Source organism: Anas acuta, chromosome 11, assembly GCF_963932015.1.
Source record: "Anas acuta chromosome 11, bAnaAcu1.1, whole genome shotgun sequence".
In the NCBI taxonomy this organism is placed as follows: Eukaryota; Metazoa; Chordata; class Aves; order Anseriformes; family Anatidae; genus Anas; species Anas acuta.
The window spans coordinates 5,922,496-5,937,868 of NC_088989.1; the positions used below are offsets into that span (position 1 = coordinate 5,922,496).

Genomic DNA, 15,373 nt, shown 5'->3' on the forward strand with positions numbered 1-15,373 from the left:
CGCAATATGCAATTGGAGGACACAAATGAATTGAGGCATGCACTGGGGAGACCAGACTGAAAACAAGGTTCCTGTCCAGCTTTAAGCGCTGTGAATCTCTCAAAGCCTTAAGCTGACAGCAGTTTGCAGAACTGGATTCTAAAATAAAGACTCAATTTTCCATGTACAGCAGATGGAACTAAATGACAGAATGTGGATAAATATAGAGGACTAAAAAATAAAATATCTATTTGAGGCAAATAAATCACCATGCTCATAACCATCCAAGGACAAGATCTGAAAAGTACGAGCCCAGCAGAAGGGTTGAGTGGCATTAGCCAGCTCCTCCTGATTCATGCTGGGTCACTCAGAAAATCACAGGCAAGTTGTTAGGCACTTGCCAAGCACCTGCATATGAAATACTTCGAAGACACCTTGTGGGTGGCCAAAAGTGGTAGGATGACATACAAGAAAAGCAGGGAATTGCAGCCAAGCAGCAGACAAAGTTGGGTTCTAGGTACATGTAACACGAGAGCCACTTTGCAAAGAGACGGTGAGCAGTCTGACCACATTAGGACTAATGTCAGTGCACTTGCCCATAAATTGCTGCGATGGGGTTCCTCACTGATCTGATGACTTAGTGAAGAAGGCACCCCAACAACAGGCTGCATTTTCCTAGTCTAAAAATTTCATCTCTGGGCTTCTTGAAAACTGGTGGGTTAAGGTTACATTTTTTGTTTGCTTCATGCGTCCTGTTGATGCCAAAATTCAACAGTAAATAGAAACTAAATGTAACCTAACTTCAAAATGAATCTGCCTTATTTAAAAGAATGTGCCAGGAGTTGTCCATTCAGCTGAAGCATAAAGATGCGAAGTAATTAACAGAAATACAAGTATCATCTACGTTAAGGAGATGGATTCCTGTCAGGTGGGTGTATACTGTTTCAGTGTGGATAGCCAGATGCTCTAGTCATTCTTTTAAAGGACCTAGAACATTTATAATGATTAATCACAATTCTAAAGCAGTAATGTGTACTACCATCTGTTCAACTAAATCTCATACTTCCAGACATATGCCAGTCAGCTCGCAGGGGTCAAACATTAATTCCCCCCTTTTTACATCAGAGAAAAATTGGTTTACACCATTATATTTCATACTCAGTCCTTCTGGTTTTAGGTACCAACCATTAATAGAAATATGACTGACAGCATGACAGGAGACAACATTATTTTAAAATGTAGAGGTCTGACCTCAGATCTTGTCTTCCCTATAACCACTCTATAATTTTTAATCACCCATCACTTTGTTCCTTAGACAGCTGTAGGTATCCTACCCTAAAGTGAACTAAAAGAACAAACTCAACAGGTTATGAAACAACCAAACTGTTCAAGAAACATTTTCTCACTTCTTCACGCACTTGAGCTCACACGCCCAGAGGCCTCTGTTTCACTCAGTGTAAAAAAGGATTTTGACAGGGTTGTATATATCACCCAGTCCTGCCCGTTGCATGAGATTTGTAACTATGAATTTTAGGTTTTCTTAAATATGCCTAAAGCCTTTTTCACCCATTTCCTTCTGCTAGCTAAGTTCTGGGTTAAACATGCTTAAAAAAAAAAAAAAAAAGTAGCCTTAGGGACTTTGAAGATTATTATCTCCTATTTTCATTTTGTAGAGGCACTAAAGTATCCAGAGATTTTAGTACTGCAATTAATGTAAACTATTGAAGCATATTGTCATGAATTAGGTTTCAGATTGAACTTAAAATACCAAAACTCAAACAGACTTGCACTTTATTTATTAGTATTGTTTCTGGTTTGTTTTTGTTGTTGTTTGTTTGTTTTAGCTTGTTTGCTTGCCTTAATACAGGAACTGTATTAAACTGACAGTCAGTCGCTGAACTGAGAGTGTTCTGCGATGCAGTATCTCAGGAGCATTCCTGCCCTCCAAGCCATACAAGCTGTTTGAATCCCAGCTGCTGCTTTTCACAAGGAGTGTGTTAATCGTATTGTCCAGCTAGAAAAAATGATCATTTAAGTTGCAATGATTTCTCTCCAAAGTAAGACAGTGTATTCTAAAACATAACTATTTCTCCAAAAATATGTCTAATTAAAGTACATCAGGCTTCTTGCACACAGTTGCTGAATGTTTTATACACAAAAGGAAGAACTGTTTTAATACCGTATGTTTGCTGTCAAGATACATCCATTTCTCACCTAGATAGCACTCACAAATTGGCCTTGTTGCCTGAAGGAATATTACTGTGTTTACATGCATGTATGAATCTGATGGCTAATTTATGTTAGAGTTAAATTAAACAGATTTATTATCTAGCTATGCCAGAGTCAGATCTTCATACTAGTCAGTGCTGGGCAATTTTGCTAGAGTAAAATCTCTTTTGAATTTAAAACTTAAATTCAAACTGCATCAAAGGAGAATGACAATCCACAATAACTTCTACTGAGGTCCTTACTGTTACGTACTCTGTTTATCTTTGTTAGAAGTGGGAGTCCATTTCTTTTCCTGTGTCTTTTCTATTTTTATAGTGTTAGTATTTAGAATAGGCTTTCATATTCAAAATGGTCAGATCCTTCTCTCCAGCAGTGACAGCTTCAGAAGACAAGGTAAGAAAACAGCTCTGGAAGAGTCTTGGAATAATCTGAGAAAACACTAACCTTTTCACTGGCTGTCTTCATCAGGTACTCAGTACCAGCACTGCTTCTAATGCTGGAACATTAATCTTGAGAAATGTTCCTTCTGCACACAGAAGTGAACTATTATGTAAATCTCCCCAAGAGCATTTCTAGAAGTCATACTAAATGAGACATTCAGGCATCTAAAAATATCTGCAAGGCTGAACAGTTCCTCCGTCAGACCTTCACACCCTGTTCTGATGTCTACGCTTACTTCTGGACGTGCCGTAGCTCCACTAGCTCCATGCTGGCAGGAGAATCTACTTTAGATCCTTATGTTTAGGTGGAACCTATTGTGCTTCAGTTTGTGTCCATTGCCTCTTGTTCTGAAGCTCTATATAGGGCAGAATAGGAAAGATCCTAATAATACTCTGAAGCCAGAGGCCCTGGAGATCTTCCTGAGATGCAGGGATATGGCAGAACTCCTTGTTGATGCAAGTATCACCTTTATCACAGTTTCACTGTTTTCTGTCATTTGAAATTTAACATTGTGACAAACTCTGGAGACCTACACGGGAAAGAATTCATCTAATCCTTACTGTCAGAGGAGAGGCCTTATCATGGCAGATGAAATTTTGTATGTACTTTGGACATTGAATGACGAGAAGAGTCTAGAACCAGAAGATTATACAGATTAATGGATCTGAACACCAGAAGAGAAAGAAGAGAATCCTGTTAAAATGTAGCTGGACCTGGTCCACCCTGCCCATTATTTTATTTTATTTTATTTTTTTCCAAAGGAGACATCCAGTCGTGTTGGATAATTTCACAGAAACAAGTAGCTTGGATATAGCTCTGGTGATCATTGCTTCCTATGCAATCTGTTTGGCAAATATCCCTTTATATAAAAAGGAAACTCTCTAAGCTGTATCTCCCATTATACATATTTTAATAATAGCAGCAGAAACTTTTTCTTTGTAGAAAAGCCTGTTCATATTTAATTTTCAAAAGGGCCAAAATCCACACAAAATGCACTTGATAAAGTGAAGGTGCAATTGTGTGATCAAAAAACTTGAACTTGAAAACTGCATGTGCCAGCTGTGCCAGGTGTATAGTTTACACCTAGCATAATCTAATCTCTGATAGACTGTCTTAGACATGGATAACGTAGAAGCATCACTCTTGCTGAATCATCAAAGATTGGTGATTGCTACAGCTGAAACGCAGGACTGGGCAGAATATGGCTTGGTCTGCTCAGGTAATGTTTGTTCTGAACTGAAGTATTTTATAAAGCAGGCCCAAAATAAGTATGTAATATTTGGAGTGAAGTTCAGAAACACCGCAAATTGAAGTCAGAAAGGAAAAAACAAAAACAAACAAACAACAACAAAAAAAAAAAAAACACAGTCTGAAGCCAAGATTTTGCCCCAAGTATCCAGTCAAGCTTGAGTTTCTAACATATGACTCTTACAGTTGAGAATACTGACTATAAACAATAAACAGCATAGAGAAACCAAATAGATTTATCATAACATGAAACTTTGAAACATTACAGGGCTTTAATCTCTCTGACATATCTGAGCTGGCACCTTATTCTGTTTCTTCTTGAACAGATGGTGACATTACAGTCACCACAAACTGAAGAAAATTTGCAAGAAAAAATAAATACTTTTACACAAAAAATTTAGAGTTTGTGTGATGAAAAACTTTGTTGATACAATCTACCACAGCATTTTGAAGCCTGTCCATATTTAAAACCATAAATTCCAGGCAGAGCACATTGCTTGAAAGTCTAATAACTGAAGTTACACTAAGTTATTAGAAGCAGGTAAAGGTAAAAATTGTTAAATTATTATGCTAATGGAATTAAGTTTTCATCATTTCCTTTCCTACCATTTAATGTGTAGACTGATTTTGAGAGTCCTCCTATATTGAAAGATTAAAATAACATCTAGCTTTAGAGGATGAGACAAGAGCCAGATCATCTTAGTGTCCTGAAGATTCTGCAAGAAAAGACACTGAAGCAAGAAAACCTCTCCACAATCTCATGTAATCCAGAGAGATAAAGTACTTCAAAAGAAAACTGATCATAACCCATGATCTGAAAAAGAGCTCTAATAGATTATAAATTTGGAGGTTTGTCTACACAGATGTTCAAGGTCCCAATCCACCAGTGCAAGCCTAGGGACTACACCCCACAGAGTAGGACGGGTTGTACTCTGCCTGACCAAGAGGAAAAATTGTATTCTCATGTCCCTGATAACAGGATGAAAAAACATGTTAATCAGGATTGGGCAGAGAGCTAGAAGTCCAGGTACACTTGCAATCTAATTTTCATCCCCCAGATGATTGTTGAAGCGTCTACAGACCGTATTGGTCTCATACACGTAAAAAAAACAAACCTGCAACTTCTTAGATTGACCCATCCAGTAAAAACAACCTCAGATTGCAGTCTGCAATTTAGCTAAGCTCTGAAGCTGACCAGATGTTTGTTCATTTTTTTTTTTATTTTTTATTTTTTTTTCCAATAGATAGCCCAGCTGTATTTAGCTGTCAGAGTTGATATTACTGTACCAAGCCCTGCCTTGACTGGGCAGGTGAACTTGTTGTTATAACTAGAATGCAGTCAGTCACGGGCCTGCAGCCAAATATTTTTACAGCTATTAGTTTTGAATGTTTTATGCCACTGGTCAAAGGAAAGGATTTAACATGTAAAACCTACTATTATATAAAATAACAATCTGTCTCTGTAACCTATCCAAGCTGAAACAGTGGGTAAAATAATTGTAGTATCTTTCTAATCATGAACCATTCAAAACAATACTGATAATCATAATGTGAAATGCATAATAGGAAAGTATTAGAGAATGTGAGTAAATGAAATAAAACACCTCTGGGCCGAAAAGAACAAAGAGAAAACAGTGAAACAAACCATTAAAGCATCAGATTTGAATATACAGATGATCAGAAAAAAAAAAAAAAAAGAGTGCTGTGTAAGAAAAAGCCCCACCTGTTACCATTCAACAACTATAGCAGCTTTTTCATCTTCCAATAACAGCTTAAAATAATTGCTTACAGAGTTCTCTGCAGCTGGAAGGGTTATCCAACTCTTACACAGTTCTTGTTACTCAGTCAAGTTCATTTCTGAGAGATGTGCTCCACAAACTTAAAGCGATTGCTAGTATTTTTGGGATTGCTTTAATGTAAAATTCAGTGCTAACATGATTACATTCTGATTTTCTGCTAAAGAGAAGTCTGAGTTACCCAACAAAAGTCCAGTGTGCTAACTGTTCAAGGCTCCAAGGGAGGTTGCAGCAGCTATTGGACCTTAAGGGAATTAGATGCATTTACTAGCATTGGAAAGTTTCCAGGCTTCATCACTGAAGCCTGTTGGAAACACTCCTAAGAGCATCTGGAACTTACAACAATATTTTCCAAAGGTTTGTTGTAGTTCATGACCCTTGGGCGATTGCCAAAGGACCTGGCAATTTTACAGTTATTAGAAAGCAATGCTAAAGTCCGTGCCTGAAATTCACTTCCTTTAAATTGCAGGATTAAGAATCTCACAAAAGAGTAAAAGGACTACGAACCTGGCGTACAACAAAATTGAGAGGTCCACCTGCAAACTGTTGTGGCTGTTTCACACCAACCTGGTTGCATAAGTGCGAGGTGGGCATCATCACTATTACAGTGACTCAAGTCATATTCACCTCCCTTCTTAGCTGTCCTTCCACTGTGACTTTCTGTGGGGTACTTCACATTGTACTTGTAACAAATAATAGGAGAAAATCCTATTCAATAACACTTCTTAAAAACTTGTATGCAATATCCTGAAATCAATAGCACTGCAGTTGCTCAGCAGCCCTCAGGACACACTACGAAGCTATTATCACAAACTGTGGGATCTTATTTCTGTTCCACTTGGCCAGATAACAATCATTCCTATTTCATGTTATAAAAAGATACTATTTAACAGTGATCTTTAAGTCAGGGATGATTTAGATGGACAGTGGGGCAGGATAAATTGGTGTAAATAACATGGTAGCTCACCTGACAGAGAAGCTAGTCAGTAACCTCTGCTTAACACTGTTTTTCAAAGGAGGAGAGGTTCAAGGGCAAAGTGAAAAAAACTGAATATCAGACAGACTTTCTATTACCAAATACCCTGGATGACTAGTGATGGAAACTGGGATGGAAAGCGGCACTATATTTACAGTCAGTTTTTCAAACACTCGCATATTCTGAGACTGTATCTCTGAATTCCTAAAACCGGACATAATCTAATGGCACAGTCTGACCTAGATCTTAATTTACAATTAAGATTATTTTTAAAATTATTTTATATTTTATATTTATTATTAATTAAAAAATTATTTTAAATCTACATTACCAATTGATCCCTAAGCTGCAGAGTACTGAAGCAAAGTGCTGCTCTAAAATATCCTCCTTCTGGCTGCACTAGCAGGTAAGAGTTGTTCAAGGGTTAATCAGATGAGTACATGCAAACAGTTACCTACAAAGGACCCAAAAATTTATGTAGAGATAAAATTAAAATGCCAGAAAATGCACCTAGGCTTGATACATTCTTCCTCCCTTAAATCTATGGCTGATATTTGCCTATGTGGGCAAGGCTGAGAATTTCTCTCTTATCCCATCCAAAGCATGCCTATGTGTGATAAAAATCCTCCTCCAGAGGAGGAGGCAGAGGAAATATCTTAGATATTTCACTCATACTGCCCTTTCCTTTCTCAAAAAAAAAAAAGCAAAGCATGCTTAGAACTGAAAGAAACAGTGCCCTCTTCCTACAATTAGGAAAGCAGGCTCTGGGATCCTTTGTGAGCTGCAGGAACTGCATTATACAGTCTACTGCTTACCTAGGAGAATGGACTAAACAACGTGATGAGGTCTTTGAAGCATGATTAATTTACAGAAGCTTTCCCACTACAATAGAAACTGCTATCCAGGAAAATAATCATGGATCTTGCTTTATTTTTTATACAAGAATGACTGAAGCAGTGGGAACTATGGTTATGGAGCTACTATACCAGTATCAGTCTCCCCAGGCTAGAAGGTCATAACACTGTGCCTCTTCAAACCATTCTGCAGTAATAAGGGTACTTTTTTTTTTTTTTTTTTTTTTTCCTGCATTACCAGATGATTTTGACCATGTAAGTTCCTTTGTGCAGAGGCTGGGAGGTGACATGTTTGCATCCCAGTTGCCTGCACTACTTTCAAATTCAGTTCAGATGATGTCCTCCCATTCTGTATTCAGTCCTACCACCCCAACCTGTCATACTCTTCTCTTTCACTTCTTTACTGTCCCTGCGAGCTACAGCTGACTACTTGCTTATTCAAGCTTTGAGTAGTACAGAAAAACAATGAATTCACTACAAATGGTAGTCTTTTTTGCTGCACAATGTTTGGCCCAAATACCTGGTTGGTAGATCTGCAAGGAATCTGTTTAACAATTCCCCTCCCTGCTCTCCAGTTCCAGATGGATTTTAGAAATGCTACACTAAAGCATCCAATTTCTGTTCTGTCTTACCTGCCACATCTCCACTCTACAGAAAATACTGAAGATGTTGCTGCTACACAATTTCACTTTACTTTTCAGAGGCATCTTTCTGTCTAGATCTCCGATAGCTGCCAGAACGTATTGCTTTCTCACCTGATATTTGCATGGGTCTTCCATCAAATATCACCTTCCACTGTAATCTAGCTGTCCAGATAAATGAAATTATTTTCTTTCCAGCTCTTCTGTTGCAAACATAACTCTTTCATCTTTCCATATTCCTCCCACCTTCATCAGCTTTGATTTGGAACTACATACACACAGACTGTATACACAAACACTAGGATGCTATAGAAACAACTGAAGAAACCTAGGTACCTCTCAAAGCATAAAAACTCAGAGTTAGACTAGAAAATGTAATGCCTACTTCATCATTGCTGTTTTGTGCATCATTGGTAATGTCACCACTAGATGTGCCTCTTCTAGAAGATGGAAATGCCAAATTCCTTGCATGCAAGGTTGTCCCAGAAATGCCATCACTTAAGTTTCACAAATAATACATGACTGCAGAAAACTGGTGAATGTGGAAAAACATTCAGTAGTTTGCTTTTTAAAGATGAGTGACATTTTAACACTCACAGCTTTAATGGAAGACAGTGCATCTGCTGCTACTCTCTACCAAATGAATAAAATGCTCTCTGCAAGGCTGGGTTATAAATACAGTGAGATGTTATCAGTATAAATTGATGAATTACAAGTGATAGCCTTAATTCCTTTTTATTTATGAAGCATTTCCTTGTAGTTTATAAACATCTAGTAATAAATCTAGAACTTAAGACATACCCACTCTACCCTTCTTCCAGATCTCCATATTTTTTGTTATATCTGCATCAGCTTAACTGCTTAGGGTATCAGTAAAGTTTAATGAGAATGATCAATTTATGAATCCAGATATCCTTCCATTGGTTCACTGAAGAGTAAATGAATATTTTGTAAGGCAGAGTTGTGAAACAAGATACAGTTGCTGGTTTTTTAGACACTTCCTGACTGCTTTTCTGTCCTACTCAGGTGATCATGAAAAAAAACAGCAGTTTTAAGCTTCTCTGTGTTACAGACAGCCTAACAACTTCCCCTCCAGTTACATGGTTTTATTTTGTGTGCAAGTTCGTCTTCTTGTTTGCATTTCTCATAACAACTAGGAATCCAAAGAATTCACTGAGTGCTAAGCATGAAATAAAGGTTCACTTCTGTATCCTTCCTCCAGTGGCCTTGAAGATATGATTTCCGTGTTGCTAAGTGCTTTCATATGCACTTTTATGCTTTTTCTTTTCAGGCATTCAACTCTCGACTTCTGGTTTCTCTCCTCTTTGCTACCCATTATGTGGATTCCTTTGCAGTTTCCACGTGCACTCCTGCTAGCTAACTACTCCTCTAGCCCTTTTGACAGCTGACTACTTACTGCTGCTCCTGCAGACTTCACATTCACGTGTGTGACAGGTTTCCAAAATCCTTGGGGTTCAGAGGAAAGCAGGATGTAAGGAACACCAAATAAATGCCTCTAGAGTAGTTCATTAGTATTTACAAAGATATAAACCAGCAAAATACGCCAGATGGGCTTGTAAGTGTCACAAGCTATTGTCTGTGCTCAAAGCAATGTCATATATACTACTGGAAGCAGCTGGAAAAACAGTAGACCTTAGTAATTGGATAGACAGTACCCATTGCCTAGTCCAGCTCCTAAGCTAGGATGCTCTTTCCAAGATTTTAGCTAAAGCTGAAATGTTTTTGTATTTGACTTTGCATCTGAGCCTGCAATATTTTATTACTGCTGAGTCATCCCAATAAATTTTTCTGAAGTGCCTCAGGATAGTCTTTGAATGGAAGATAAGAAGTGAATTCTTATGCATTCAATGGCAGAAAAAACCTGGCACAGAGCAAGTTGATCTTATTTGTCATGCCCTAGTGAAATGTCAACCCTCAAACATATAGACTGCACATTCGTTATTTAAATATCTATGTCCTATTGGAGGGAGAATGTCCTAAAGGGGTAAAATATCTTAAACAAGATATTCTTCTGAGGATCTTATGTTCCTAGGATGCTATTTCAGATAGAAGAGCTGGAGAAGGCTGGAGTTGAGAAGTGAGGAGCGCTACAAAGATCAAGATACTTTAAAAGGGGGGAGGAAAGGAGAGAGATCACAGAAATGCTACAAGCTGTTAAGGGAGGGAGGAAGGAAGGAAGGGAGGAAGAAAAAGGAAAAGGAAAAAGGAAGAGGAAGAGTTTTTATCCAGGCTTAGAACAAAGCTAAATGATACTTCACACAACAGGCATATGGTATGTGAATCCTTTTGTCAAAGGGTACTGTGGGTGCAAGAAGTTTAGAGTGGTTTAAGAGAAGTCTGGAAAATTAATGGAATCAAAATCCACCTAGGCATACTGAAAACTTAGTACGCATACTGAGAATGGCTGAAGAATCACATAGGTACTCCTTCTTGTACTCCTCCCCAGCCATCAGTTTCTGATGACTGTCAGAGACGGAACATTGGCCTAGACAGACCTTTAACTTATCATGCATTCCTATGGCCAGGTGAAGGGAATGCTGCCCTGGAGTAAAATGATAAACACGGGCCAAGAAATATCAGGGTAGGAACAATGTCCTTATTCTGCTTTCCTTCTGTTTGGAGGGCGAATAAGTAGACAAGTTGTGAGTGCATATGTATGGGGGACGTGTGTATGCAATGGATGTGAGCAATCCACACACCTACCTTACCCAACAGAACAAACATACAGTGGAGAGGGAGGCAGCAGCTCCTGAGAGAAGTGATATTTTAGAAGCTGCAAAGTGTTTCCACTAACAAATGGCAAGCTGTCTCACTGCAACACATCTGTGGCTTGCTCCTGGTAAAATTTCACTGTGCTAACCTAGAAAAACTGTCTTTGCTGGCAATAGTAGCAGCGTTTTGTTGTAGAATAAATTCATGGATTCTCTACAAACATCTCTAGCTTTCCATGCAAATACTAACAAAAGCAAAAGTGGGTCATTTTGCTCAGTTCAAATGCAGTAAGAGGGGGGGTGATGTTCGAAAGCAGCAAGCAAGAAATTGATGACTGTAAAGACAAAAGAAAAATTTTTGCTAACAGTAGAAGATACCCAGTCTGAAAATATCCATGGAGTACCACACACAACAAACTAAATATGAGCTATAAATACATAAATATAAAATAAATATAAATACATACATATAAATAGATTAATACGAGCATATTTGATTTTGAGATTTTCAGATACAAACCTTGAACTACCCCTCCTCAGACTATTGCAGTTTGTTTGTTTTTCATAATGGAATTATTTTGGTTTGTCCCTTAAAACATACTGCAATTTCTTTCCTTAGAAAAGCCAACATTTTAGTGCAATGACATTAGCTCTGTGAAGACACATGGCTTATTTTGTCAGCGAAGTGTTCTGATCTACAGGAACTAATTAGAGCATTTTCTCTAGCTCGTTCCTTTCTTCTCATTACTGGTGACCAAAGACAACTGCTGAGACATGATTATTGCAGAACTGTCTGCTAGTGTATGCATTATCTTTTCAGAAATAAATCAGTAAATGCTACCAGAGCAAGGGGTAGGGAAGATTGGGGAAAACAGTCACTGGCAGAAAACAGCACCCATAACCCACAGGAGTCCCCCTAAGGCCACACAAATGGATCTCTGCCAGAAACAGCTTCAAAAAGAACTGCTGTCAGGAAAAGAGGATATAGAAATAGTAAAGTTTGTGCAGGGTGATATGAGTGTTTAGTTATAAAGGCATTCAAAAAGAAAATGATTCCTGTCATTCATTTCGCAGAATGATATGCACTTCGTTGCAACTGTTGGGTATTTCAGCCTGTGGTTTGAGGCACATCATATCTTTTTAAAGGCTGAACAGGTTAATACAGCGACTTCTAGAGTTCAGTAAATGTTATTTACAAATTAATTTATTTGGTAAGGGCCACTTCTTATCACTATACTCTACGAGTGATATATCTGACCTCAAAGCAGCAGCATGCTTCATCTGCAAGTCCTTAACTGCTGCGCAGAGAACTAGCAATAATTATATAAAAAGTCAGGAAAAGAAAGGCATAACCTGTTCGCTCAATTTAAATACGGTCATCCATACTAACAGCATTGCATTTCCACATTTATAGTACTTTTCTGCATTTTTACATGGTATACCTTCTTTATTGACTGGCTGCATGAACTTCTAAGAACCTGAATTAAGTTGTCATAGCATCATACTTTTACAAGACTAAATGTCCCACGGAGTCAGCTGATATGTCTGTGCAGTATAAAGAGGGAATAAGATTAATGTGCAGGAAGAGCAGAGGGCTATTTACAATATTGGCACCACCATGCCCCTCAGAAGTGTTAAGGTTGCTCTAGCTGTTCCAACTGTCTAGCCTGACTCCATGTTTCAGACAAGGAGAGGATTGCTTTGCTGAAGACTGTTAATAAGGCATGCCAGATCTCACCAGTCAGTCAATATGACAAATTCTGTGGTCTGGAAAAAATGGTCAGGTCAGAATTTACCTTCAAAGAGCAACCCCACCACTCAGAAGAGGCTCAATTAATTATAAAATCCATTGTGTTGCACCTGCACACTTAAATTGTATTTTAACTTCTCCAGTCCTTCAAAATCCCATTCATTTCTACATTCAGAATGCAGTGGAGCTTAAAAAGTGTAAGTTTACAAAAGCGACAGATTTAAATCCAAACCAAAATAACAACAGGAAAAAAGGAAAACATCACACCAGGTTTATGAGGGAGAAAAATCAGATGGCATTTTTACATGCAAATGATGAATATCAGTGGGAAAGAATTCAATATGATGAATGTGCTCTGTTTCCTCTCTGCTATTAAGTGAACTCCTGTGATGCATTTGCCTATCCTAGCCTTACAGTTTCATAGGAAATTGCACAAGCTTTGCCATGCAAATTTGTAGCAGCTGTACAGGAGATACAGAGCACAAGGCCGTGACTGGTTGACCCATCAATTGAAAGCAACTGATGGAACTTTCTCATACCAAGGAAGTCAGATGAAAAGAAGAAAGCCTCAGTTTTTCATTTTGTTTTGTTTTTCACTGCACTTTCTTTCTGATTTTTAACATTCAGATGCTAACATACAAAGTTATCATCTTGCAGTTCCCAAACACACTGAATTTTCACTATAGCCAATGAAGATTTTGCCAGGAAGAGTAGGATAGTAAACCAAACACTCTGAACTTTACTATCAGAAAACAAAATGTGTTGATCATAAATATTCTTCTTGAAAGGACACTAACCCATTAAGGCAGTGCTATGAAGAAAAGAAAAAAAAAAAGGTTAGACTTATGATGGAGAAATTGTTTTCTCTCTTTGTATCTTAATTTCTAGGTAAGGAAAACTCTTCTCACCACTGTAGCAGGTTCCTTGATTAGGAGGGGGAAAAAATAATAGGAAGAAACAAATAATGACAGCCAATTTCCAGTGCTTTTAGGCTATTTCATATCAAACAGTGTGATGAATGTAGCAATATCACTTTTAGGTATAGCACAAAAAATATTATTCTCTATAGACGCTGCAGCATAAAACAAAAATGCTTTTATTACCAGTAGCAATGATGTGACATGCCTGATAAATGCCACTTTAAGACTCCTTTGGGTCCCAGCATCCCTTCACACTTATTATCAAGTTACTAATAGATTCTGTAGGTTTGACTGGCCATCATTTAGGAGTGTCATTTACTCTAAAATGACAGAAAAGTAAAATGTTCTAAAACGTTCAATTTTTCTCTTTTTCCTGACTGAGTGACTAATGACTAAGAATAATAACTTTTATTCATGTTGTCTAGGTGATGAAATGGCCATTGTAGAATGATGAATATCAAGTAAAGATGCTTTCATTTAACATAGGCAGTGAAAAAAATCCATGAACTTTTAAGTCTTAAAAATATGAAAGAGAGCAGACAGCTATTTAAGTATTCACGTCTCTTGTACAACAACTGTTTCTCTTCATTATTAGTTTTTCTTTGGGTGCATAGAAGCATTGATAACAACAGGGTCAAAAGTGTTACAGATTAAATTCTAATTTGCATGATGACACTGTCTGAAGTTCCCCACTGAGATCAACACCCATTTATTGTAGGTACTTTATAGATGTGTCATAAAGGTTAATTCCTGCAGCAGAATGCTAAACTTACATAAACCAGACAGGCAAAAGATCAGAGCTGAAAGAGATGCACAGAAGAGAAAATGGTTGTACAGAAGATTTATGGCAAACTTGGCAATATATTATATTTAGAGATGATACTTGGACTGCAAACACCTTGGAAGTGTCCCTGCCTTTCAAGTCACACCCATAATAGTCAGCAGAAGAGAATGCTCAGAAACCGCAGATAGTTTTTACAGCATGTTACTGTACCAACACAGATAAGAATATGAACTACATCTTTCTGCAAATTCAATTAATTGTGGCCATGTACCTACTTCTCTTAAGCCACTAAAAAAAAAAAAAAAAAAAAAAAAAAGCATAAAGTCTTGTCTTCACTAACTAATTCTATATTAACTAACCAAGTGTAAGTGCTCACCAGACCCTCTGCTCAACATGCTCAGTTCTTGTAGTTCAGCCTGGTCAGCAATGGGGTTTGGCAGCTGATCACTTCTGGGGAGAATAAAACATTAAATAGTAATCTTTCCTTCCAAGGGAATAGATTTTATCTTTTTGGTTATTTGAGAAAAACTGAAAACTTCAGCTCAACCTGATTGTGTATTTCATCAAGTACAGCTTATGTGAGTTTTTCTTAAGGATTTATCTTCACCCAAGTCTTGGACTGTCCAGCCCAGCAAGTTTACTTGTTGAGCAAAGGCACAAAGCAACGTGTGATTAATATTGTGTCTGTATAAGCAGCAGCAAGTAAGCATATTCCAATGTTATTTTTATACCAAGTAAGACCATGTTTTACACCATGGCTTTAGCAGGATTACTTTATAGTTGAAATGGCAGCAATTCCACTAACTTTAGTAGAGTTAAAACTGATTTCCACAAATTATGTCCTGATTTAGTTTCATTGACTTCAGTATTGATTTTCACCTGTATGCATCCAGCCATCTAGATCTTTAGCATTCCAGTTCTGCAGGGAGGTGGAAATGTCACTGGATATCTCAGTTGTGCCAAACAGGGATTAAGCAAGGTAGATTTGAGCAAATGTCTTCAGCTGCTCTCCTTGAAATGAAA

At 37.7% G+C, this 15,373-nt stretch overlaps 1 long non-coding RNA gene across 3 annotated transcripts in view; it reads right to left on the minus strand.

The window, feature by feature from the left end:
• The window catches only part of LOC137862524 (uncharacterized), a 39,762-nt gene extending 24,395 nt beyond the window's left edge, over nucleotides 1–15,367 (minus strand). For all 3 annotated transcript variants that reach the window (XR_011100365.1, XR_011100366.1, XR_011100364.1), the window contains exon 1: nucleotides 15,230–15,367. This is a non-coding gene — a long non-coding RNA (uncharacterized lncRNA). The remainder of the gene's footprint in view (nucleotides 1–15,229) is intronic.
• Nucleotides 15,368–15,373: the final 6 nt, after the last annotated feature.